The sequence below is a fragment of the Eulemur rufifrons genome, chromosome 14 (genome assembly GCF_041146395.1).
Source record: "Eulemur rufifrons isolate Redbay chromosome 14, OSU_ERuf_1, whole genome shotgun sequence".
In the NCBI taxonomy this organism is placed as follows: domain Eukaryota; kingdom Metazoa; phylum Chordata; class Mammalia; order Primates; family Lemuridae; genus Eulemur; species Eulemur rufifrons.
In genome coordinates, this window is record NC_090996.1 from 3,580,258 (window position 1) to 3,603,478 (window position 23,221).

The 23,221-nt window shown below is 51.1% G+C and overlaps 1 protein-coding gene across 1 annotated transcript in view; it reads right to left on the reverse strand.

Moving 5' to 3' along the window:
• The window catches only part of GALNT17 (polypeptide N-acetylgalactosaminyltransferase 17), a 381,238-nt gene that overhangs the window by 115,175 nt on the left and 242,842 nt on the right, over positions 1 to 23,221 (reverse strand). The gene's annotated exons all lie outside the window — the stretch shown is intronic.

Below are 23,221 nucleotides of genomic sequence, written 5' to 3' on the forward strand. Positions count from 1 at the left end.
GTTCCATCTTTCTCTCTTTGCCCTGACTGCTAGGTGGCCCATTTCAATTCCTGATGCTTCATATGTTCATTTCATATGTAACCCTACATTTTACTGTACATCTAATGCTTACATCACATGGTTTAAATCTTATATATCTGTGCTTTCACTGTAGATCTCCTCAATTTTTTTCTGCAAATAGGTGATTATGAATTCTTCCGTCTCTCCACCCATCCAGACAAACCATTCTTGCTGTGTGTGAAAAGCCATCATTGGTAACTAACTTCACTAGACTTTCTAATCTCCCCTTGAACAAACTGAAGTTATAAATGGAGAGAGATCATGCTTTCCTGGGGGTACTTCCCTGTCGCACTGAACTTCAGCTTGGGCATGTGACTTTCCTGGGCCAGCGGGATGGAATGGATGTGACGTCAGCCATGCTCACACAAGATCTTCAAGTATACTCATGTGGTTTGGCTCTAATTACTCCTGTCCCTTCCATGATAATAGCATGTGCCACACAGGTGCTACTCTTTGGCCTGGGTCCCACAATGAGAAGACACAGAATTCCAGTCAACCTACAGCCTGGAGAAGGCCACAGCATTGCCTCCGACCTACAGGTAATATGGAACATGAGTGACAATGACCCTGTGTTGGGGATGCCACCAAGATTTGGAGTCACTGATTATGCAACATAACTGAGCAAAAGCACTTCTTAATTTTGCAATCGCTGATGCAAAAAGACAAAACTGGAGCCCTGGCCATATTTGATGGGCTGCTCCCAGATGAAAATAAGGTCAGATACGCAGGTACGTGACGCTGGTCTAAAGCCTCCTAGCAAAGAAAACAGAAGTATATGAAACAGAAAGAATTCCCAGCTCGTTTTTTCTGCTTTTCAGATAATTACAAAATAAGATGATATCACAAATGGCAACAACAAAACCCAAGGGTGTTCAATAGTCCTGAGTCCTAGACTGCGAGGTGCGAGCTCTCTGTCCCAGTGTGGGTCATTTTCACGCTGTCTGTTTTATAGCTCCCTGCAGAGACCTTTTGGGCTATCACTCGATTACCTGGCCAAAAAGGAAAGGAATTTTGGTAAAAACTTTGGTTTACCAGTAATATTTCCAATGAAGAAAAGACAGATAAACACAGAAGGGGCATTGTGGTGGGGAGTACATGTGTAGGGGGCGTATGTGTGTGCGTGTGGTGTGTGCATGCTGTGTGTGGGTGTACATGTGGTGTGAGCATGTGAGTGTGTGTGGTATGAGTGTGTGCATACATGCGTGTGTGCCTATGCCCACACACATGTGTGTGAGTGTTTAAGGATAACATAAAGGTCTCTTAGGAAATACCAAATTCCTTGTCTCGCTTTTCGCTGCAGACATGTTAAGATTTTGCTGCATTTTAAGATTTGCTGCAGATGGCAAATATTTATTAACAAACCAACTCTAAAATGAGTGCCACGAGAAAAGACAGTTAAAAGTCTTGTAGTTGAGAATCAAGGGAGCCTGCAGTGTCAGCCTTCAGAGGACAGGATGACAATCAGGCCAGGCGGGAGGGAAAAGGGATCTCCACGCAATTGTGGCTTTGAAATGTCCAGGCTCAGGGCGCCTTTCAAGTACGTATCCCGAAACCTAATGACATTCTCAGATGACTGACCTCACGTAACCGGGGGGAGACAGCAGTTCCTCACATTTAAACTGTGACATTCTGTGAGGACTCTATTCTAATTTTTCTCTTCTATGGATCTGTATTGCCTGACGACCAGTGATGATGGTATTTTCACATGATTTTTATATATCACACTGAACTATCTTTAGACCCTCTTTCCCTTTTATTATTTGACTACAGCCATGTTTCCACACATGCTGAATTAACTTCATTCATTCAGAGTTTGCTTAGTAGCTACATTAATAATCATAATTATGAGAGCAACAGTGCCTTCCAGGCACAATACTGCCCAGACGCAAAAATAAGGAGCACGAGACTCTAACTTAAAATTCTAATGAAAGAACCTAATAGAGCTCAGAGACTGATGGAAGTGATAGAGATACAGGATTTAGTAACTAATAAGGCAAAGAAAATGACTGCATAATTGCGGTGCAGAGGAAGGGGCATGGAGCGATCACGTCGCCTTTAGAGGTAAATGAAGGTGGGCTTCGTGGAGGAGGTGGCGATGAGCGGGCTGAGGCTGCATCTGGGTGCGGGCAGACAGGCAAGGCGTTTCATCAGGTGCAGCCACACCAACAAAGCCACGGAAGCAGAGCGGGGTCGGGAACTGCAGAGAACACAGTGCAGTTCCATTTTGCAAACGAATGTATTTTGCATTTTGGCGTGAGAAGTCTTCCCTGATCCTGTGACAAGGCTCAACCACTCTGCGACGAATTGGCTGCAGATTCTGGAAAAGAAGTCGGTTTTTGAGACAGAACAGGAAATCTAAATAACCTAGGTCCTGTTTCTATTCCTGGCCTTGCGTGGAAGCGGCAGTCACATCAGCTCTCTTCTTGGAAAAATGTCGAACATCCTACCAAGAGAGGAATCGAACAGAAGGATAAGTGAGGACATTTTGGACTAAAAGCACTTGTGGCCGGCACTAAAAACATCCAGACAGGCAAGTCTAATGACCATGGTGGGTGTGGTCACAGAAGCAAATGCCACTCTCAAATATTATGCAAAGAGAGGACAGCTAGGGTAAAAATTTAATCATTAACAGGTAAATATTGTAGGCCCAAAACCCTCAGATTTTGTAATACCAGGAAAGAAAGGAAGAGGAGGCAAGAAAAATTTAAGCAAGTTAAATACTTTGTTTAATCTAGAGAGAAGTGAACTGATAGAGATTTCTTCTTGACTTTGATAAATGAAAAATATAGACTTCAAGTGTTTTTGAAAATATCAATGACAGTAACAGAACTAAAGTAAAATGTGAATTTTTCCCAATCACCAGCAAAGATGAAAACTAAGCAAACATATGTCAGAGGGAAAGCTAGAAAGCAAGGCCAAGGAATATGCAAATAAAAGTTATTCACCGGGACACAAGGTGAGGGCAACGGTTTTGGTTCTGACAAGGAACACATAGAGTTCACACTCCTATACTACAATGTAAAGACTCTAACGCTGAGTTTAAAAGCAAAATCCATCCATTCACTTCTTCTTCCTTTTTTTTCTTTTTTGAGACAGAGTCTCGCTCTGTCACCTAGGCTGGACTGCAGTGGCCTCATCATAGCTCACTGTAGCCTCGAACTCCTGGAGTCAAGTGATCCTCCTGCCTCAGCCTCCCAAGTAGCTGGGACTACAGGTGTGCACCACCACACCTGGCTAACTTTTCTATTTTTTGTAGAGACAGGGTCTTGCTCTTGCTCAGGCTGATCTTGAACTCCTGGCCTCAAATGATCCTCCTGCTTCAGCCTCTCCAAGTGCTAGGATTACAGGCATGAGCCAATGTGCCTGGCCCCATCTGTGTACTTCTTACAGGCAACATCCTCAAATCAAAATGTCACAGGAAGGTTAAAAAGATGGCCAAAAGCAAACAAAAAGAAACCAAGGCAGTATTAATTTCAGGAAGAGGAAATGCAATGCTTGCTACCCTTGTATGAATCAGGGGCCGACGCTGAGAAGTCTCTCTCACCATTTTTCATAAGATTAAAGCAGAAAAGTTATACTCTCAGGAACACAGTGACTTCACTCTCTCGAACATCTTTCTCCAACGGCAATTACCACGTGTTTTGGGGATGCATCTGGTACGCTGCGGCCATCTGTTCAGCCAGTTGGAGGCTGAAGCCACGCGCAGACTTTGGGTAGAGTGTTTTCAGGGTTCAGTGTTCTGAGGACAGCCTGGATCAGTGGTCCTCAAATGTGGGTTGCATCAGAACCATCTGGACGACTTTCTAAAACAAAGGTGGCTGGGCCTCGCGCCCAGAGTTTCTTAGTCTGGGGACAGAGAATCTGCATTTCTAATCAGTTCCCAGGGGATGTTGCTCCGACTGGTCTGGGGTGTATACTTCGAGAACTGCTGGCTTAGAGGATTTATTCCCACTGATCCAAACATCCCCAGATGAATCAAGAGATGACCCCAGGTGAAACTGGGTTCCATCAGGTGGGAGGCCCAGGCTCTGTCGCCACCGTGGCTGGCTGCAAAGCAAGCAGCGCACTGCAGGGCTAGTGGGTGTGGCCAGCCATCCAGCAGGGGCCCGAGAGTCACCTGCATCACCTGGACGCCCTCAGGGAGGGCCGGCCACGCTCGGGAAGGTTTGAGGACTGTGCAGCCCAGAGCTGATGATGTGCCAAGGAACACACCCTCCCTGCGGGGTTCTGGCACATTCTGCTTTCCTCTCTGAGAGAAGACGAAGTCTGTACCAGTGGGCTCCACGGTGCTGTGCAGAGAGCATCAGCTTGAACATCAGGGGCCTGGGTTTTGTTCTCAGCTTTATCACTAATTAGCTCAACGACCTTGGCAAATCCCTCAACTTCATCGTACTTTGGTTTTTATTTGTAAAATGAGACATTTGGACAAGAAGCTTTCTGGGGGCCCTTATGATCTAATGTTCTGTGACTCCTTCTAGAATCAAAACTTTAGGGAAAAAAAACTCTCCATGATTACGAGAGCACTCACTCAACAGTTACACCCCTAATGCAGACCATCTGTTACTGTTTCAGATGTGTCACAAACACAACAATGCCATCAGCTGGTAATCTGTGTTCCTTCCTCCCCGCGTGATTAATGATATTCAAGCTGCCACCAAGTGCACCGGGAAGAAACCATTTTCCAAGCAAGCCAGTGTGGTAAAACATGCTGGGCTCCGAGCCTGGGCACGCGAAGTCCAGGAAGAACAAACAGAGATGAGCAGTGTGAGTGGGCAGCCGGCCCGGAGCCGGGTTCAGCCGCGGTGATCTAATCTGAGTGCAGTCCTCCCGCGGGAGGCAGAGAGGCTGCCATGCAGGCACACGGGTTCCAGACGCTTCCACAGAGAAGGTGTGGGGTAGCAGCAGTTAACGCGAAGATGGGTTTCCAGGCAGGCCCTGGAAATCTTCCATGGCCCAGGGCAGCCGAACAAGAAAGGGGGCTGAAGGGCAGGGTCTCTTCCTGCTGGGCAAGGAGGCAGCTGGGGGGAAGGTGGCCTTTATACTGGGCAGCTCTGGCCGCTCTGACCACCTGCGGACAGGTGTGCTGAGCCTGGTCCTTGCCTAACTCTGAGCACACAAACACACGCCAGCCCTGGAACCTGACTTTGGAAAGACAGAGCCGGCATCTCTCTGAGCAAACACATCACAGCCCTGTTGAGCTACAGAGAGGTGTGTGTGACAATCTGGAATCCCAGCACCCAACTCCACACAGGCACGTGTGCACACAAACACACATGTGCTTGCCCTAAACACACGCACGCACAACCAGAATCTTCAGGGGCTCCCCGTGGCCCTCAGGAATGTCTCACAGGGAGCCGCCGACACCCGCCTAGAGCTCAGCTTTGCACCTCAGAGAGTGCCAAGAGATCAAACTGACCCCTCAGCGGATTCTACCGCAGGTTTCGGGTGAATCACAGGGGAGAGACATCATTCACCACTCCCCAAAACTCAATCCAAACTATCCACTGGCTGGCATCGTTCCTTCTCTCCTAGGCTGTCTTCCTGGCAGTACTTCGGCTGGGTCCCTGCATCCCCTGCCCCTATCCTCTCCTGCCACATGCTCTTTCCAGCCTCCCCCCACCCCCAGCCCAGCAGTCTTTCCAGGGACCACACTAAGGATAAAATGGTCACCCTAATGGCACGGGGGTTCCAGGGCAAGGCAGGGTGGCCTTCTGGTTAAATAACAGCCCCAGTTCCTTCCCGACTCCTTCTCCTCCCCTCCCCTCCTGCATCCTGCACTTGCCCGGCAGTTACATGGCCGAGCCCACTTCCGGTTCACACTTCTCTGTTTGTCACACTCCCTGAGCCAACTGGACGCGCACCTGTTCCCGCCTGGCCTTTTCTGCTCTGAAGTCACCCCATCTGGATGTGAACACTTTAACTTGGAAAACAGAAATATGCTGAAATGATTCTCAACCATGACGCTGACGAATCCTATGGCTTCCTGAAGGGAAGAAACGATACCTCTCCCCTCCCAGTCCCCTCCCGGACAGCTGGCAGAGTGTGTGGTTACGAAACGAATGAATGTGAGGATGGAGGAATTCATCGGCAGCCCTCACTGATTAAACCCTTTACCTGACCGAAACAAGAGACAGGAAAAAACAGGCATGGGACCATTTACTAGCACCCAGAGAATCTTCCAACTTCTTTCCAGGCGAAGGTTTTAATCTTGTCTGGCAGTGGGCTTTTAAAAATACGTGTTGTTCAGAACATCCATCCTTTCTCCCTCCGCCCAAGCAGAAGTGTGGGAGTATATCCAAATCGTGTTTAGAGAAAGCAGCTTAAAAAAAACAAAACCTGTACAGCTATTCCGAAGCTTCCTAGTGACTCACTGAGTGAGGAGACATTCTGGAAATCACAAGCTCAAACCGTATTGATTTTAGTAACATCCACTGGACTTGAGTCTCTTGGGTGATTAATGGGATCCTGGTTAAATCTCACGGTTTAGCCAGGACTCCGGGGACCACCAGAGTCAGCACAGCCGGCTGCAACGCCTTTCGGTGACGGCGACCCACCATCCAGAGTTCCTCGGGGAAAGCAATTTCCCGACTAGACCTTGGAGACCAAAGGAAAGGACAAGTGAAAATGATGATGTGAAGATAAAATAGTTGTCTTGTTTAGAAACCAAGGGAAATGGGAAATGTACAGTATCAGTAGAAAATAAGAAACCAGACACATGAGGTAGCCATTACTCACGCAGCATTTCTATTTTTATAAACCAGATCAGATCATGCCAGGCCCTTGATTAAAACCCTCCGAAGGCTTCTCCCTTGAGCCAAGACTAAAACGCTGCCCTTCGCCCTGGCGGAGGCGGCCTCCATGCCAGGCCCCGCCTCCTTCTCTTCCCTCCTCACTGCGCCAGAGGGACACGTGCTGTCTCCCCGGGGTCCTTTCCTGAACTGCGCCCTCTGAGAAGAGAGTTCCTCACTCCCATCTGCGCCCCATGCCGGTCCTTCCTGTCATTCGCGCCTGCGTCGGTCCCCCTGAGTCACACAGTGACACCCCATCCAACTTCCTGCGTAAGGTCCATCACAGGCTCAGGTTCTCTGCTTTCGTTTACTTGGGGCAGGTGGGTTTTATGTCTACCTCCTTCCTGTCGTGAGCAAGTGCCGTGGAAGGAGGGGTCCCCCCATACTGCTCAGCACTGATTCCCCGAAACCCAGAACGGCCTCTGGCAAGGAGCTGGCCGTCGGTGAATATTTTTGATTAAATTAAATGTTCGGATCTTCATTATCCTCTATCTATGTTGAAGTCTTATAGAGCAGTGATGTCTAATCTAATAGGAAAAACAACCACCACAGGGCTCAGAATCAAATAAAAAGAAATGCTGACTGGAAGGACATTCCAAAGTTCTGTCGCTCCTAAAAAAGCTACACGGGAAAACCAAGGTTGGATGAGCTACAAAAGCAGGAGAAACACTGGTTCCTCCCGAGAATGTTATGAACTGAATGTCTACATTCCCCAAAATGCATATGTCGAAGCCTTGACTGCCAGCGTGATGGTCTTGGGAGGTAATTAGGTCTAGATGACATGTCGATGAGATGGGATCGTGGGATTAGTGTCCTGTAAGGAGAGACCAGAGCCCCCTTTCTCCCTGCCACATGAGGACACAGTGGGAAGGTGGCTGGGTGTAGTTCAGAAAGAGGCCCTCACCAGAAGCCAACCACGTTGGCACCCTGACCTTGGACTTCTCAGCCTCAGGACTGTAAGAAATAAACGTCTGGTGTTTAAGCTGCCTAGTCTGGTATTTTGTTATGGCCCCTTGAGCTAAGACACGAGACCTCTGACATCCCTACATTTCTGTAAAGCAGCCCCCGGGGTGACTTCAAGCTCTGAGAAATGGTGACAAGAAAGGGAATACAAACGTTGGCCAAGATGACATCCATCCCCGGTGGCCCAGGACAGTCCACCACGACCGCTGTGTGCTCCGAGCACGGAGAAACCAAGCGTGACCCCAGGGGGCTGTGATTGCTTTCTTGCGGGGTCAAACCCAGCAAGTTCAGCCCCGAAGGACAGCAGCAGTTCTGTATGGGCAGGACTCTTGGGTTAGAGCGGAGATGCTGCTGTAGCTGACAGGTGCACGGGCAGCACAGGAGGAAATGGGGACCACCCGCGGCACAGGGCTGGCAGGTGGGGCTGCTCTGGAGGAAAACAACCCGCCCAGCCTGTGGGCGGATCTCCGGTAACTCCTGCAAGTATGCATGTGTCTCAAGGCACCGTGTGCCCCTGACGAGCACAAGAGACCTGTACCCCTCGTGCATTCTGAGGTAGGCCCTGGGATCCGGAGCAAATGACCCGGGAGGCAGCAAGGAGGTGTAGGAAAAGGGCCATTTCTCCACCCCTTAGATGGCCGGGGGTACTGCAATCACCTCCCAGCGTCCAGCTCTAGAATTGAGGGGTTCTGCAGCCGATCCCACAACCCCTAACACCTGCTGAGGACTGCACCCTCCTGCCTCCAAAAAGGTGAGACCCAAGTCCCAATCTGTCTGCTACTAATCACTGTGGATTCTGAGCAAATACTGACTTCCTCAGTTATCAGAACGAGGAAGGTAATAGCTCTCCCCTCCCCACGGGGAGAGCAAAGGAGAAAAGGAACATATGAGCCAAGTTAAAGAGGGCCTGGATCCAGGGATGAGGAGAAGGGGCTGTCAGAGGTCCTGTCGGACTCAGGGAGTCCTGTGAAGTCCTTTCCTGATCATGAAGCCCACCAAGGGGAAAGTGAAAGACAAGAGAGAAACATGGGTAACATAGCTTGTTATACAACAAAGAAGCTTCCACAGGGGAAGAATAGAGTTGTCTACACAGGTTGGCCCCTCCACCCCCATCTGGCTGCATCCTGCTGGGAGGGGGACTCAGGGCGGGGGGAGATGTGCTCCCACCTCTCCACACCCGGAGGCATTGCTGTCTCTTTGTATCCTTTGCAAATGAACCATGTGGAGGTCAGGCTCTGGTGGGGGACGCCTCACTGCCCAGACGAAACTGACCAAAGCAAGAAAGTAACTTTGGCAACTGTAAACCAAGGTGTTTGGATTTAGAGCTGCAGAGGAAGGAAGTCCCAGGAGAGACAGAGCCTGGCTGAGCAAGGCGATGACAGGATGAGGGTGTGTTTTGGAAAGATTAACTGGAGGTCCAGAGATGGAGGCTGGAGAGGCGTGAGACTGCAAGTCATGGTGCCCGTTAGGAGATTTTTGTCAAAAGAGAGGGATGAGATGGGCGTCTAATGAGGGTGGGGTGGAGGAGAGAGGACAGATGGTAGATTTACGATGGCAGATCCATCAGGACCCAGCGCCTCTCTCTCAAGGAGGGCACTGCTGACAGCAGGGTCCCAGCTCCCCAAAAGGGGGACCCACTGTTCATGAGCTCAGAAGCTTCTTACCTTCCAGCTGGCTGACGGCTACTTCTTCGGGTCAGGTGAGGCCATGTGCCTTTCCCGGCCACTCCCAGCTGGGGCAAGGCCCACACCCACGTGCTCCCAGAATGCCTCTTGGGGCGGGAGCGCCTACCCCACTGTGCACTTCCTGTATGTGCCCCACCTGTTTTCCCAACACGCTCTCCAGGGCAGGGGCCATCTGCCCCAGTCGTCACTGCACCCACAGTCCCAGGACGTAGAAAGCCTTCAATCCATGTCCGTTTCTCTTCCTAAAATTTCCCTACCTGGTTTTGCTCCTAGGAAAAGTTAACTAATTAATCTTGCGAGGAGTACAAAAAATAGCGAGGGGAGCTTGGCCATGAGTTGGTAGTTGTTCAAGCGGGGTGACGGGTGACGGGAAGTTTATTATACTATTCTGTCTACTTTTGCAAATGTGTGAAATTTTCCGTGATAAAGAGCTAAAAATAAAAATAAAGTGAAATTGCCAAGAGAAGAGTAAAAGTCGGAATTCGGGGTTCCTTGGCTACCAGGGAAAGGCTGGATGCATAAAAAGACAACTCAGGCTTTAGTTACAACAATCATCCTTGAAAAACAACACAAACAGCTTAATCAACCCGGGAACAGAGAGAAGACAGTTTGTGAAACTTAATTGCCATTTTAATGTGTTTTAATCACATAGAAATGCTATTTAATGCAGTGTTTCAGTCTCCATTTGCCATTCTGGGAAATCACAGTGTTCAGAAAGAGGAGGCCAGGTTGGAGCGAAAGGAAGCTTGGCCGATTTGACAACAGTGACATATTTCCCTTGACGGCAGACCTGGGCCTGGGGCCTGTCTCTCCTCCGTCCCAGCCTCCCCGGCCCCGCGTGCGGGGAGCCAGGTTGGTGCCTGGCTGTCAGCAGGGAGCGAGCGAACAAGGCCCAGGGCAGTACCTGGGCACAGTTCATTACCGGAATAAATGGGGCACGGCCAAAGTGGGCCACTTCCCAGGTGGCAGAGCGGAGGGCCCTCACAGACACCCCTGCCCCTGACTATCTCTCACACCTGTCTCCGAAAGGGCCCCGGAACAGGCAAACAGAGAACTGCGAAGCAAAGCTGCCCTCCTGCTGGGGACTCGAGCAGACCCAAGCCATTTGTCACAGGCCGTCTCCCTGGAAGGCTGGCGGAGAACCCGCAGAGCTTCCTCGAGGCCCAGCCTGGGGAGCAGATGCTGTGAGGACCCGGCCTGCATCCCTGCGCCCACCGAGGCCTTCAGCTTCGGGGCCTCTCTGGGCGGGTTCTGGGCTCTCCGGGTGGTGGTGGACTTGACCTACGAGCCTGCACTCTGGGGAGGCTGGAGGAGCCACGGAATTCACACCAGCAGTGACCCAACTAATGGAGGACAGGATTTGGGTGGACAAAGCCCCCAGTGTCAGGCAAATCTGCGGTGACAGATAGTAGAGTGGCGGCTGTCTGGGGCTGGGAGGATGGCGGGGCTGAGGGGTGATGGCTAAGAAGTGGGGAGGGGGCTTCTTTTTGGGGTAATGAAAATGTTCTGAACTGGATCGTGGTGACGGCCGCATAATTCTGTGAATATACTAAAAGCCACTGAACTGTGCAGTTTAAGTAGGAGAATTGTAAGTCTCATTAAAAAACATAAGACCCCCCCCTAGTCCTCTCTCTCCTACATAAGACCGTCCCCACCAGTCCTTTCTCTCCTGGGACGATGCTGAAGGATGTTGCACACAATTTCTCAGGGGTCCCCAGCCGGGACCCCCTCATTAAGCACCCAGGGCTTTGCCGGTCCCCCTTCCCCCACCCCAGTGCTTTCTGGACTCAGCTCCCAAACAGATTGCCTGCCTCCAACCCCAGCCTCAGGGTTTTGGGGGGCATCCCAAACAAAGACACAGGCTCTGGTCTGAATCTCGGCTCCTGCCAGACTCATTAGCCGTGTGACTCCGGGCAAGTTTAAGGCTCCAGAAGCCGAGTGTTTCCTTAGCTACAGAAGGGAGATAATTACACCCACTAGGTAAACATTCTTGTGAGGATTAAATAAGATGGCAAAAATAAATACCCAGAACGGGGCTGAGCACAGGTGTTAACAGAGACGGGGGTTAGCGTGCGCGCACACAGGCTCCTCTAATCACGATGGGGTTACGCTGAAAACATCCCGAGTGGAAAAACATTTGATACACTGACCCTACTGAACCTCATAGCATGGCATCTACCTTAAACATGCTTAGAACACTCACACTAACTGACAGCTGGACAAAATCATCAAGGTAAAGCCTATTTTATAATCAAGTGTTGAATATATCATGTCATTTATTGAAGACTGTGTGGAAAGTGAAAAAGAGAACGGTTGTATGGCTATTCAGGGTGTGGTTTCTACTGACCGTGTATCACTTTTGGACCATTGAAAAGTAGAAAAATCCTAAGTTGAATCATCGTAAGTCGAGCCACTGTAAGTCAGAAACCATTTGTACAGGTGAGTGGCTGGAAGATAAAGCAGGTAAGCAGCTGTACACACACACACAGAGACAAGTACACACACAGGCACAGGCACACACACACAGAGACAAGCACACACACAGGCACAGGCATTCATACGAATAGACAAGTACACACAGAGGCACATGCATATGTGTGTGCTCAAGCAGGGGTTCATGGTCTTTTCCTGGGGACTTCTGAAGCTCCAAGCAGAGAACTGCAAAGCTAGTGGCCCCACGACAAGGTAGCTCTGGGTATCCGGTTGCCACTGGGGAAGAACCACAGTCCCCCGGAGGGAAGTGAAGCAGGGAGATTGTAAAACCCCTCTAGGTCCCCAATCTACAAAACCAAGGTTAACGCCTCCGGCTGGGGGGTGGTCAAAGCTGGTCACCAGGCTCCTCAGGGCCGGTGCGGGCAGGGACCTGGACTAATTCCCTAAACCAACAATGACAGCAGCTCCGGTGAAACCCCGAGAGTCAGCAAACCAACCATGAAGGGGCTGTGTGCTCGCTTCTCTGGTTTCTAATGAATGCTCTAGCTTCTAAGAAGCCAGAAACGCGGGCAAATGCTCTCGCTGTTTAGGTGATTACCTCCGGGTTTCTGTCTTTTAAAAGCCAATTGGAAATTACACAGTGTCACAGTTACAAACACAGGACCAGAAATTTTTGCATAATAGAATCTGGATGCTGAATGGCTCTAATATTTCCAAGTTGCCAAAGCCTAGACCCAGGATTAGCTGGCTTCACATAATTGCAACAAAGACATAGATACCTTTTGCAAACATGCTGAGCAAGGTCTTCATTTAGGTTTCATTCATTTCTTCCTCTGCCTGGAAACAAGATCTCTGGCTCTACAAATCACCCCAGGGAAAGCAGCCCAGTGGAGGAACCGTGGGGCTCACGTACACTGAGTGAGGGGCTGTAGCCCCTCAGCAAACCCAACACCCCGTTAGGGGCGGCTCGGCTTCCATTCCATTAGGACAAGGGAGCTCGGCACAATTAGAATGAGGTGGCTTAATTTCTTTGGGGTAGACTAGTACAGCTTAAAATAGTCAATATTTTGTTTTATCTTCATTGACTTGTCTAATAATGCAGAAAATATCCTCTTTGGGCATTGAACAAAGGAGATTATCCTGTCACACAAGCTTAACAAAGCCTGTGAGCTGAATGCTGATCCAAGGCGTGGGAAACCTGAAATCCCCCTGCCTCAAACAATTAGGCTTATCACGGAGGGAGAGGCTGCCTTTCTCCCCCTCCCCCATGCAGACTGCTGCCTCCCGGCCACACCGCCCCTCCCGCCTCTGGGCCCGCGTGCAGCGTCCAGATCACTCTCCCACCCGACAGGTAACGAACAGGTGATCGGAAGATGCAAATGACGACCGCGTTACAGGGACACAGCCCGCAGACTAAGCAACACACTGGCTCAGCCCGGCGGTGCCCATGGACACAGGCAGCTTTGACGTTCTTGGTGTGCCAAGGCTACAGAAAAATTCAGCCTCCAGGGGGTCCTAGGGGGCCATGGGTAAGTGTTCACTGCCAGGCGGCTGTTCCAGCAGAACAATTTCAAAATTATTCTGGACCTATGACAAGGTTTTCTCCAGAAATTACTGAGGTTGTATTCATAAACACCACTGTTTCTCTCATTTTGGCTGAATTTAATTTGCATTATACATAAAAATAAATTACCAAATAACTTCAGGATCGAAACTGTGCACTAAGGCAGGGGAGGGAGAGGGTCTGGGGGGAGGGAGTGGGGCTGGGGGAGGGAGTCGGTGGGGACCTAACCTTACACCCTTTGGTACACCGAATGTGCTTCTGAATCCTTCCTTTGTGCCCCAGCTGGTGTCCTCCTGTTTGGTTTTTTCCCCCAGAACTGTAAATTCCAACTTTGTTTTTTTTAATTGATACGTAATATTTGTATATTTTTATGGGGTGCATGTGCTATTTTGTAATGATCTGAACCACCATGCCATCCAACAATCCCACTTATTAGGTATTTATCCAAAGGAAAGGCAATCTCGTATGTCAAAGGGATACTTCTTGTTTGGTTTTGATTCTTGGTTTTGCTTTAGCCAAGAGCCAGAAAAGGAGAAACCAAAGCCATAAAGCCTGCGGCTTCCCCACTTCAAGTGTAAATAAGGCTTATTGCAGAGCAAAGAGAAATGTCAGGTTGGACAGAGACATGACTGCTTGGTGCTACAAAAGCAGAAGTAATCACTTCTTTCCCTCTCTGCCCTCGTTTTTTACTAAGTTCTCTGATAGAGAGCCTTCAGGGGGCATTCAGGGGGAAGATGTAATCGAACAGTCACACAATTAACAGCAGAGCCACTGGAGCTGGACACTGAAGGAGAGGCACATGGCACTCTAAGAGCATATGACAGAGGAATCTGACCTCATCTGGAGTGCCAGGAAGCTCCCCCTGGAGGGCTGACTCCTGCTTCAAGATGAGAAAGAATTCATTGGTGGAAGAGGGAAAAGAAGATGTCCCAATAGCAGGACTGGCATGTGCAAAGGCCCTGTGGCAGAGGCAGATGTGGCAGGAAGAAGAGGAAGAAGTCTGCAAGGTGAAAGCAAACAACACAAGGAGTGAAACTGTTTGAGCTGCGGCTGGAAAGGAAGACGAGGCTGGAGCACGCAGGGACCTGTGGGCCACGTGAAAGACGGGACTCTTATGCCCGAAAGGCAAGGGAAGCTGCTGCATCACGCTGTGTATAAACGCTCAAGCATGGGCGTTGGTGGGGGGGGGGGGGGCGGGGGAAGCAGGGAGATTTGAGAGGTAGTCAGGACACAGCATCGACAGCAGATGGGCCACATCGGATGAGACAGGGAGGTGTCCAAGGTGACATTTCTGGCAGGGCAACTGGCTGGGCAGCAGGGCCGCTCACCTCCACTCTGGGCCAAGGGTCCCCGGCGCTCCCCTGGTTTGCACCATGCTCGGGGGCTGCTCCTCACACATGCTGTCACTGTGCCTTCTCTGCATGTCTGCGTTCCCCAGGGCCCTGTGTGGCGTCTCCTTTTCTCTCTGTGTCACGACACGTTTCCCCTAAGTGACCTGTGCAGCCCCGTGGGTGTAACTAACAGTGAGCTCCCGAGTCTCTGACTCCAGCCCTGATTCCTGCAGACTCACATCCAGCCGCCGCCGCATTTCCGCACGGATGTCCAACAGGTGTCTCCGAGTAACAGCCAGAATAACTCGCAATTCACCCCGCCCTGCACAACTGACCTCCTCCTCCTGCCTCGTCGGGAAATAGCACCGTCACCGCCTGCTGCTCGAGCCAAGGCTTAGGGCCCGTTCCCAGCTCTCCCCTTGTTCTCCCCCATGTTCGATGCGTCCACAGATTCTATCAACAGCAGCTCCAGAACACGCCCCGGCACACCCAGTTCGCTGTGACGCCATGGTTCCCCCTCCAGCCCAGCCGCACCACGTCCGGCCTGGCCCCCTGCAGCAGCCTCTGCACTGGTCTCCTGGCCTCCACTGGGGTCCCCACAGAAGCCCCCAGGGAATCTTTTTCAACCAGATCGTGTCGCATCCCTGCTTAGACGCCATCATGGCTTCCATCCCACTGAGGACATGATCTGAGTCCCAGCCCCGGCTGCCCTGCGTGTTCCGGCCCCTGCCTGCCTCTTTGTGCCACCTCCGACCATCGCTCCCCTCACCCTCTAGAGCAGCAGCCCCCAACCTCTTTGAACACCAGAGATCAGTTTCATGGAAGACAATTTTTCCGTGGACCAGGGGAGGCAGAGCGGAGGCGGTGATGCCAGTGACGGGGAGCGGCTGTAAACACAGATGAAGCTTCGCTCGCCTGCAGCTCACCTCCCGCTGTGCATCCCGGCTCCTAACGGGCCACAGACTGACACTGTCTGCAGCCTGGGGGTTGGGGACCGCAGCTCTGAAGCCCACAGTGGACCCTAGTGAGCTCCCTCCTCCCTCTGAGATCGTGCACCCACCCTGGGGTCTCTTCATCACCATTCTCCCTGCCACCAATGTTCTTGCTACCTAATCTCTACCTGGTGACTGGTTTTAGCTTTGTAACAGCTTTCTTGAGACATAATTCATGTACCGCACCATTGGCTTATTTGGAGTCTGCAATTCAATGGTCTTCAACGCATTCACAGAACTGTGAAAGTATCACCACAATAGACTTTAAAACATGCCATTAGCAGTCGCTCCTCATGCCCCCAACCCCCAGCCCTGCACAACCACAACCTACTTTCTGTCCCTGTAGACTTGTCTCTTCTGGACCTTTCCTATAAATGGAGTTACATACTACGTGGTCTTTCACGACCGGCCTCTCTCCCTGTAATGTTTTCAAGGTTCATGCATGTTGTAGCGTGTCAGAACTTCATTCCTTTTTATTGCATGGAGGTGTGCATAGCAGTGACAAGTGACATGTGAACGTGGAAGAAACTGCCTAGTTTGGAGGGAGAAAAGAAGGAAGTCTTGGCCTGCGTCTTAAAGCATTTCGGCATTTAATGGTTAGGGACAGAAGGATGGAAGGAGGGGGAAGAAGGAGCCCAAGAAGGAGGAAGAGAACTGAAAGAGTACAGATGAGGGTGACACAGTGGACACCACGGAATCGGGCACTTCAAGGTGGGTGGGCAGCAGTGCAGAGGATTAATCACCTAGAAAGAGCCATTTCAGCACATGAGAGGGCAAAAGGCACCCTGGGGTGTGTCTGGGGTATTAAAACAACATATTTGCTCACAAATAAATCCACAATTTGGGCAGGGCTCAGTGAGGAAGGCTTGGCTCTGCTCCACTCGGTGTCAGGTGGGCAGTCCCGAGGCTGGGAGCTAGAATCCCCGAGGGCATCCGTCACACCCCTGTCACTGGCAGACACTGGGGAGATTCAACAGCTGGGCTGGGACAGTGGGGCGGGGGGAGCTCCTTGGGCGTTTCTCTCTGTGTCCAGGGTTCCTCTCCGCATGTCTTCCCAGCGGGATGGCTTTGAGGAAACCAGCTCAAGGCTCCCAAGATGGATGGAGAGAGACAGACAGACACACACACACACACGCGCGCACACACACACACACACACACAATTTTGCCTGCTAGGATGTTCCCCTCAAAGTCAGGCAGCAACACATCTGCCACGTTCTGATGGCTGGGGCAATTACAGAAGTTCTCCCAATTTCAAGCAGATAAACTTAGATCCTCCTATCTCAGTGGAGGGCTGTCAGCATCGCACTGTAAGAAGACCATGAGCAATGGGATTTACAGTGGTGTGATTACCTCCAGGAAAGACAATTAGCCCCGGGAATCCACAGGAGGTCAGGAATGGACACAGCAAAAGTTGGGAAGATGGGCCGTCAGGGCCAAGAGAAATGATGTTGGCCAACAGGAGGTCAGTTTGCTGTGTTTTAGTGCAAGAGCATGCTGAAAGGCCAGTGGGAAAGACCCGTTTGGCAGGGAAAGGTTGCACAGACAAGAGAGCACAGGAACCACAGATAAATAGTGCAAAGGACCCGCAAAGGCAGGGGCTGGGATCCCGAATGCAAGGGAAGGAAGCGGCTTAGGAGGAGACAGGGCTCCTCTCATGTAACGGGAGGGAAGTAACATTTCTTAAGCTTGTCTTTGCAACGTGGGGGATGAGCAGGCTCCTGGGACATGCTCCTGCTTCCTCTGTGCAGTGGGAGATGCCGTCATTTGCTGCAAGAAAGAGGGAGGAAGGAAGTCACAGGTTTGAGCAGAGTGGCCAAGCCATGCACCACTCTCTACGACAGTCAGAACTGCCCTGCCCACGGCCACAGGGTGGAGGGCCGCTTGGGGCTGGCGATCCGGAGCCCGTCTGCCCTGCGGTGAGTGTCCCTAGCAACACTCAGGACGTGCGCTTGGGCAGGAGGAGACCCAGCCAGGCTAGAGGCTTTGCCTCAACAACAACAACAAAAAAAACAGGCAGACAAGAGCACTGAGTGCATAGCCACCATGTGATTGAAATGACAAGCCCTGGAACCCAAACTAGATAAGGGGACAGTGATGAAGGAGCCGTGAGAGAAAGAGCAGGCAATGTGCTGCAGGTGCCACCACCAAAGGACACTTGGAGCCAGGGAGCCAGTGGGACAAGCAAAGAAATGGCAGGGGGTGAATGTCTGAATTATTGCTCTGCAGGTCCGAGTTACAAGCTCCAGAATGTCGGCCATGGCCAAGTGCAAGAGGTCAAGGGAAAGCAGGAAGTCGACACTCGGACAGGCCAGCAGGTTACAGGGGACATCCCCATGGGTGCTGAAGTTACTCATGATGGTGGTCGGGTGGACGGTTGAGGAGGACCATGATTAGAATCGGCCTCAACTGAGTTCAAAACCACTGTGCAGTCAACATTTACTGCTCAGAATAACAGGGGTCTTCTGAACAAATCAGAGAATCTTTATTGAGTGCCAGGTGTTTTCAGAGCCCTTTGCTAAACGGTATGAGGAGACGCAAACAGACAAAAACATTTTAATAGACATTCAAGACTCTAATAAGAGAGACAGTGCAAAGCAATGCAATGAATTGTCAATAATTGCTCTAGGAAATTGACAGGAGAAAGCAATCAATGGGATGGTGGAGTCAGGGTTGGATTTACAAAGGAAGAGTGTGACTTTAAAATGGCACTAAAGGGGCAGGTAAAACCTGGATAGTGGAGAAAAATCGGGAGCACTTTCCAGGCAGACGGGGGGCCAGAGCAAATGGTCTTGTTTGCAACATGTTCTGAGTGTACAGATGCCTTTCCCTGGAATCTTTAGAGCACGCATAATAAAATGATTATGTCGTTAAGGAAAACGATGCTATATGCGGTATTTTCTCTCCCTGTGATCTGAGCCTACACTCTACACGCACCAGGTTCACATCGCACTGAGTCTCTCCGACTCACAACATCGTCTACAAATCAACATTATTTGAGATTGGAAATGCTATCAGTTCATGCAAAAGACCAGTAAACTATGACCCCTCCCACCCACTCTGCCCAAACTCGGGCCTCTATGCGGGTAATGGTATTAAGATGCACGAAAGGAGACCATCTGACAATGAAATGCCATCAATTAAATGGTAGTTAACTTGGACTTGAGGTCTGGAGATGAAAAAACAATGCTTCACTGTCCTTCTGTCTTCAGATCGTCTGAAGAAAATACTTCCGCCGAAAGAGTTGCTATGGAGATTCACAAAGTATTCCAATGTCCTGTGGGTCATCCTTACAGGTAGGGTTGGCGCAGTGCAGATTTCAAAGAAAATATCAACAGATGCTTTTAGCATCAAATGTCACCGTGTCCTCAAAGATAGCTTAACTCGGAGCCTTTGCATTTTTACAGAACCACAGAATCTCAGGGTTAGGAGGGACCTTAAATGTCATCTATTTCAACCCTATTCATCTCTTTGACGTAGTTATCTGGCTCCTGCTCAAACGTTCATCTCCAGGGTTTTCGGAGGCAGCTCAATCATGCTCACTGTGGTCACGGAGAGGCCAAAGGGTCCTCTCCCCGCCCACGGCCCCCAGACCCCCAGCCGGATTGGGATCTTCCAAATCCAGCCATCTTAACTCTGGGCAAATGTTCATCTCCTCCTTGCACACTTCATCCTCCTCTGTCCTCCCAAACCCATAAATCTGACATTTTCAGCCCTGGCTCGGGTATCTCAATTCCATTCACTGACTCCAGCCATGAAGCTAAACATTCGCCTCCTGTATATTTTTCTCCTCCTTTGTTAGAGAGCCCTTTCTCACATTCATCTCACACGAAAGTAACCCAAATTCGCGGTAGAAAATTTGGCAAATACAGTTGAGAATGTTTTTAAATGGTAGTCACCCATCTTCCTGCCTGCAGGGATGTCCTCTGCCACCATACCGTGGTCCGTCACCTCAGAGTTCTTTGCTTGCACAGATAACAGTCACGATGTCACATGCACGCGCATACACACGTTCTCTTAAAATCAAATCAGGCTGTGCTTTCTGTTTTGCAAACTGTCCTTTTCACGGAATGACAGTATGTTGTGGATGTTCTTCCCCCAAGTCCCAGCCATCTGCAGGATGAATGCAAAGCGCACCTGGGTTCCCAGGGCTTCCTGTCCCTGCTGGAGTCCCTGCAGGTGGTGCTTCTGTGAATTCCCGCCCTGCCATCCAAGGTCAGCAATGACAGCAGCAGTGGGCAGCGGCAGATGTCACCAGCCTCGGCAGGCTGTGCACAGCGTGAGCTCTGGGGGAGCAGCACTCTTCTCCAGGGGCTACGGGGGGTTCACGTGTGATGAACTGTTATGGGCTAAATCATGTCCCCTGCAAATTCATATGTTGAAGTCCTAACCCCCAGTACTTCAAAGTGTGAAAGTATTTGGATATAGGGTCCTTAGAGAGGTAATTGAGTTAAAAGGAGGTCATTAAGGTGGGCCCCAATCCAATATGACTGGTGTCCTTATGAGGGGAGACTAGGACACAGACACACACAGGGGACTCGCCGTCTGAGGACCCAGAGAGAAGACGGCCACCTACAAGCTAAGCAGAGAGAAACCAGCCCCACTGACACTTTGATCTCAGAGCTCTAGCCTCCAGAGTCGTGAAAGAATAAATTTCTGTGGCTTCAACCGCTCAGTCTGTGCTGCGGCACCCAATGTGTGCTCCAGGGGTCACGGGCCGGAGCAGACTAGTGCGTGGAGGAAGGTCGGCTCCCTGCAGATGGAGACGCCAGGTGACTCGGCGCAGCCAGTCCTGCTCCCAGCTGGAGGGTGTGGGTCTGCGTCTCGCTCTCTGGGCCAGTCCCCCAAATTTCAGGTCATTTTCAGCGGTTGTCACTTGGCTGATCAGCTGAGAATGCGGACCTCACTCTGCTTCAGAGCCCTGGCCCTCCCTGGTGCGGCTGGAGGCGACAGGAAAGAGGGCGCTGTCCGGCTCTGACACGCCTCTTCCCGCCCCTCCTTCATGGCCTAAGTGCTCCACTCCTCGGAGGGGGATTGGGAGCAGCAGGGCAGGAAAGCGCAGATGGGTTTCTGTCACTGGATGATGTCTGTGCTGGGGACTGTCCTGTCCTAGCTTAAGCTCCCTTTGGTTCAAGCTGTGGCTAGTGGCCTCCAGTGTCCTCACCAATGTGTGGCCCGTAAGCAGCTCATGTGCCAGGCAGTTTTTCTAGGAAGATGCTCCCTCCAGTGCTAAGATCCCTCCCATCCGCCACACCCCACAGAGAGAGACAGCCGCGCCCCCCACTGGCCCATCGGCGCTTCTGGCTGGCAAACACTCTGGGTCAGGCTCTGGGCCGCTGGCCCTGCAGCCCCCTGGGCATTCCCATGAGCCCTGGCCCTGCCCACCTCGGGGCCCCTCACACTCAAGTCCCACAAGCCGCTGAAGTCCTCTTCCCTGTGCTCTACAGATGTGGCAACTGGGACAGGCTCCCACTATTGTTTCCCAACACGGTACGGGATCCCTTCTGCCCCAGTGACACTCGCTAGCCACTAGGCTGCTTGTTTTTAATCAGCCTCTGGGCCATAAGTAGACGCCCCTACAACTCTCTCCTCCCAACCCAAGAAAGACATTATTATTATGTCCCATTCAAGCGCCTGACCATCGGCACCCTTGGGTTACTGGGGATGTGCAAGGTACACGCCCCCTTTCCAGGCCCGGCAGGGGCTCGGTGGTGACGGGCCCGGCCTCCGGGGTTGAGACCCGGGCACTGCCCTTAAATCCAGCTCCGCCACCTGCTGGCCCTGGGCAAGCTACTTAGCCTCTTCGTTCTCACCTGTAAAATCAAGATGATGGTAAGAACGATTATGGTTCTCACTGGCTGGTTTTGAGTAATAATGAGTCACTGATCAATCAAAAGAGGTCAGCACAGTGCCTGGCACAAGTAAGTGCTCAATAAAGACAACATTATCATTGTCACTGTCACCACTACTGTCCCACAGGGCACAAGGTACAGGGTACAGCCTTTCCTTGGCCTCTTTCTGCTTTATCAAAAATCTGATGGGCTTTGTTCGTCTCTGCGAGTTAACAGCCAGAATCATTCATCTGTGTGTCAACGGTAAGGTCTGTGTGTGTGTGTGTGTGTGTGTCTGTGTGTGTGTATATATATATGAGGTGGGCGGGGGGGAAACCTGATAGATTTAAGTGGAAATATGTGCCTTATTCAGAGCAAAGGCAAAGGCAGGAGCAGGGACGGATGGGAAGGATGGGAGAGATGGAGAGGGAGGAGGCTGATCAAAGCTAATTTCCTGTCTTTACCAGGTGAGCAGAATTCTTCAAGGTGAAGGCAAACTGGGGCCCAGCCAAGAACATCCCGACAATTTGGGCAATGACGCAGGTGACTTGGAACAGCCGTGCTGGCTTGAAGAGACCATTTCTACACTCACTGCCCCCGGGGACAAGCCCCAGAGGGCCCCGAGAGGCACTGGCTGGTCCTGGGTGACAAGGCCAAGCTGTGTTCACCTCTGCGCCAGCAACCAGCCTGGCCTGCCTGAACTGAAGCACTATTCACTCTGGAAACTGACCCTTTCAACTAAAATATGTATTTGTTTTAGTCATGCAATTTATTTGGATACAAGTGGACGTCTGGGGGCTGAGACCCACCCATAGCATGTGAACTAAGGAATGCTAAAGCGGGGACCCCTGGCCCCTAAATCTCCCCACACCACTGCTGCGGCCCATCGTAACCCCCCAATCTCTCCCTCCAGGTCACTCCCTCAAGATAAGGCTCCGGTGGGAATGGAAGGAAGGGGAAGGATGGCAGATGACGCTGTGTGTCAACTACCTTGTATTATCAAGTTGAATTCTCACACAGTTCTATGAGATCATATTGTCTCCATTTTACAGATTAATAAGCTGAGAGAACTGGAGCAACCTGCCCAGTTTCCAGCCACTTTACTTCTTGAATCCAAGTCCAGCTGCCACCTAAGCTCTGTCTTCTGCTCTGCTAGGGAAGAACTGCCCATCGGACGCCTCAGTGAAAACACGGTTGAATTAGGATGCCAGCTCCTTGCAAGGCCTGAGTGTGGCAGCCAAAGGACAGAGGGCTTCTGTGGGTGCCAGGGCTGGAATATTCGAGCACTGGATGCATCTCAGCAAGGTGGGTGCAAGTGAGAGGCTCCTGGCAGCTCTAGGGGTGGGGAGAGAAACTCAAACAGGCCCGGAGATTTCTAGGCCAGAAACACTTGTGTTCCAGCTCATGCTTCTAGAAGGGCGATCTCAGCATGGGTTTCTGTAGGTCACAGCTTCTCAAAGTGAGGCTCTCAGACCAGCAACAGCAGCATCAAGTGGTAGCTTGTCAGCAATGAACATTCTCAGGCCTACCCCCGACCTACTGAACCAGAAACTCTGGGCTGGGCTCGGCAATCTG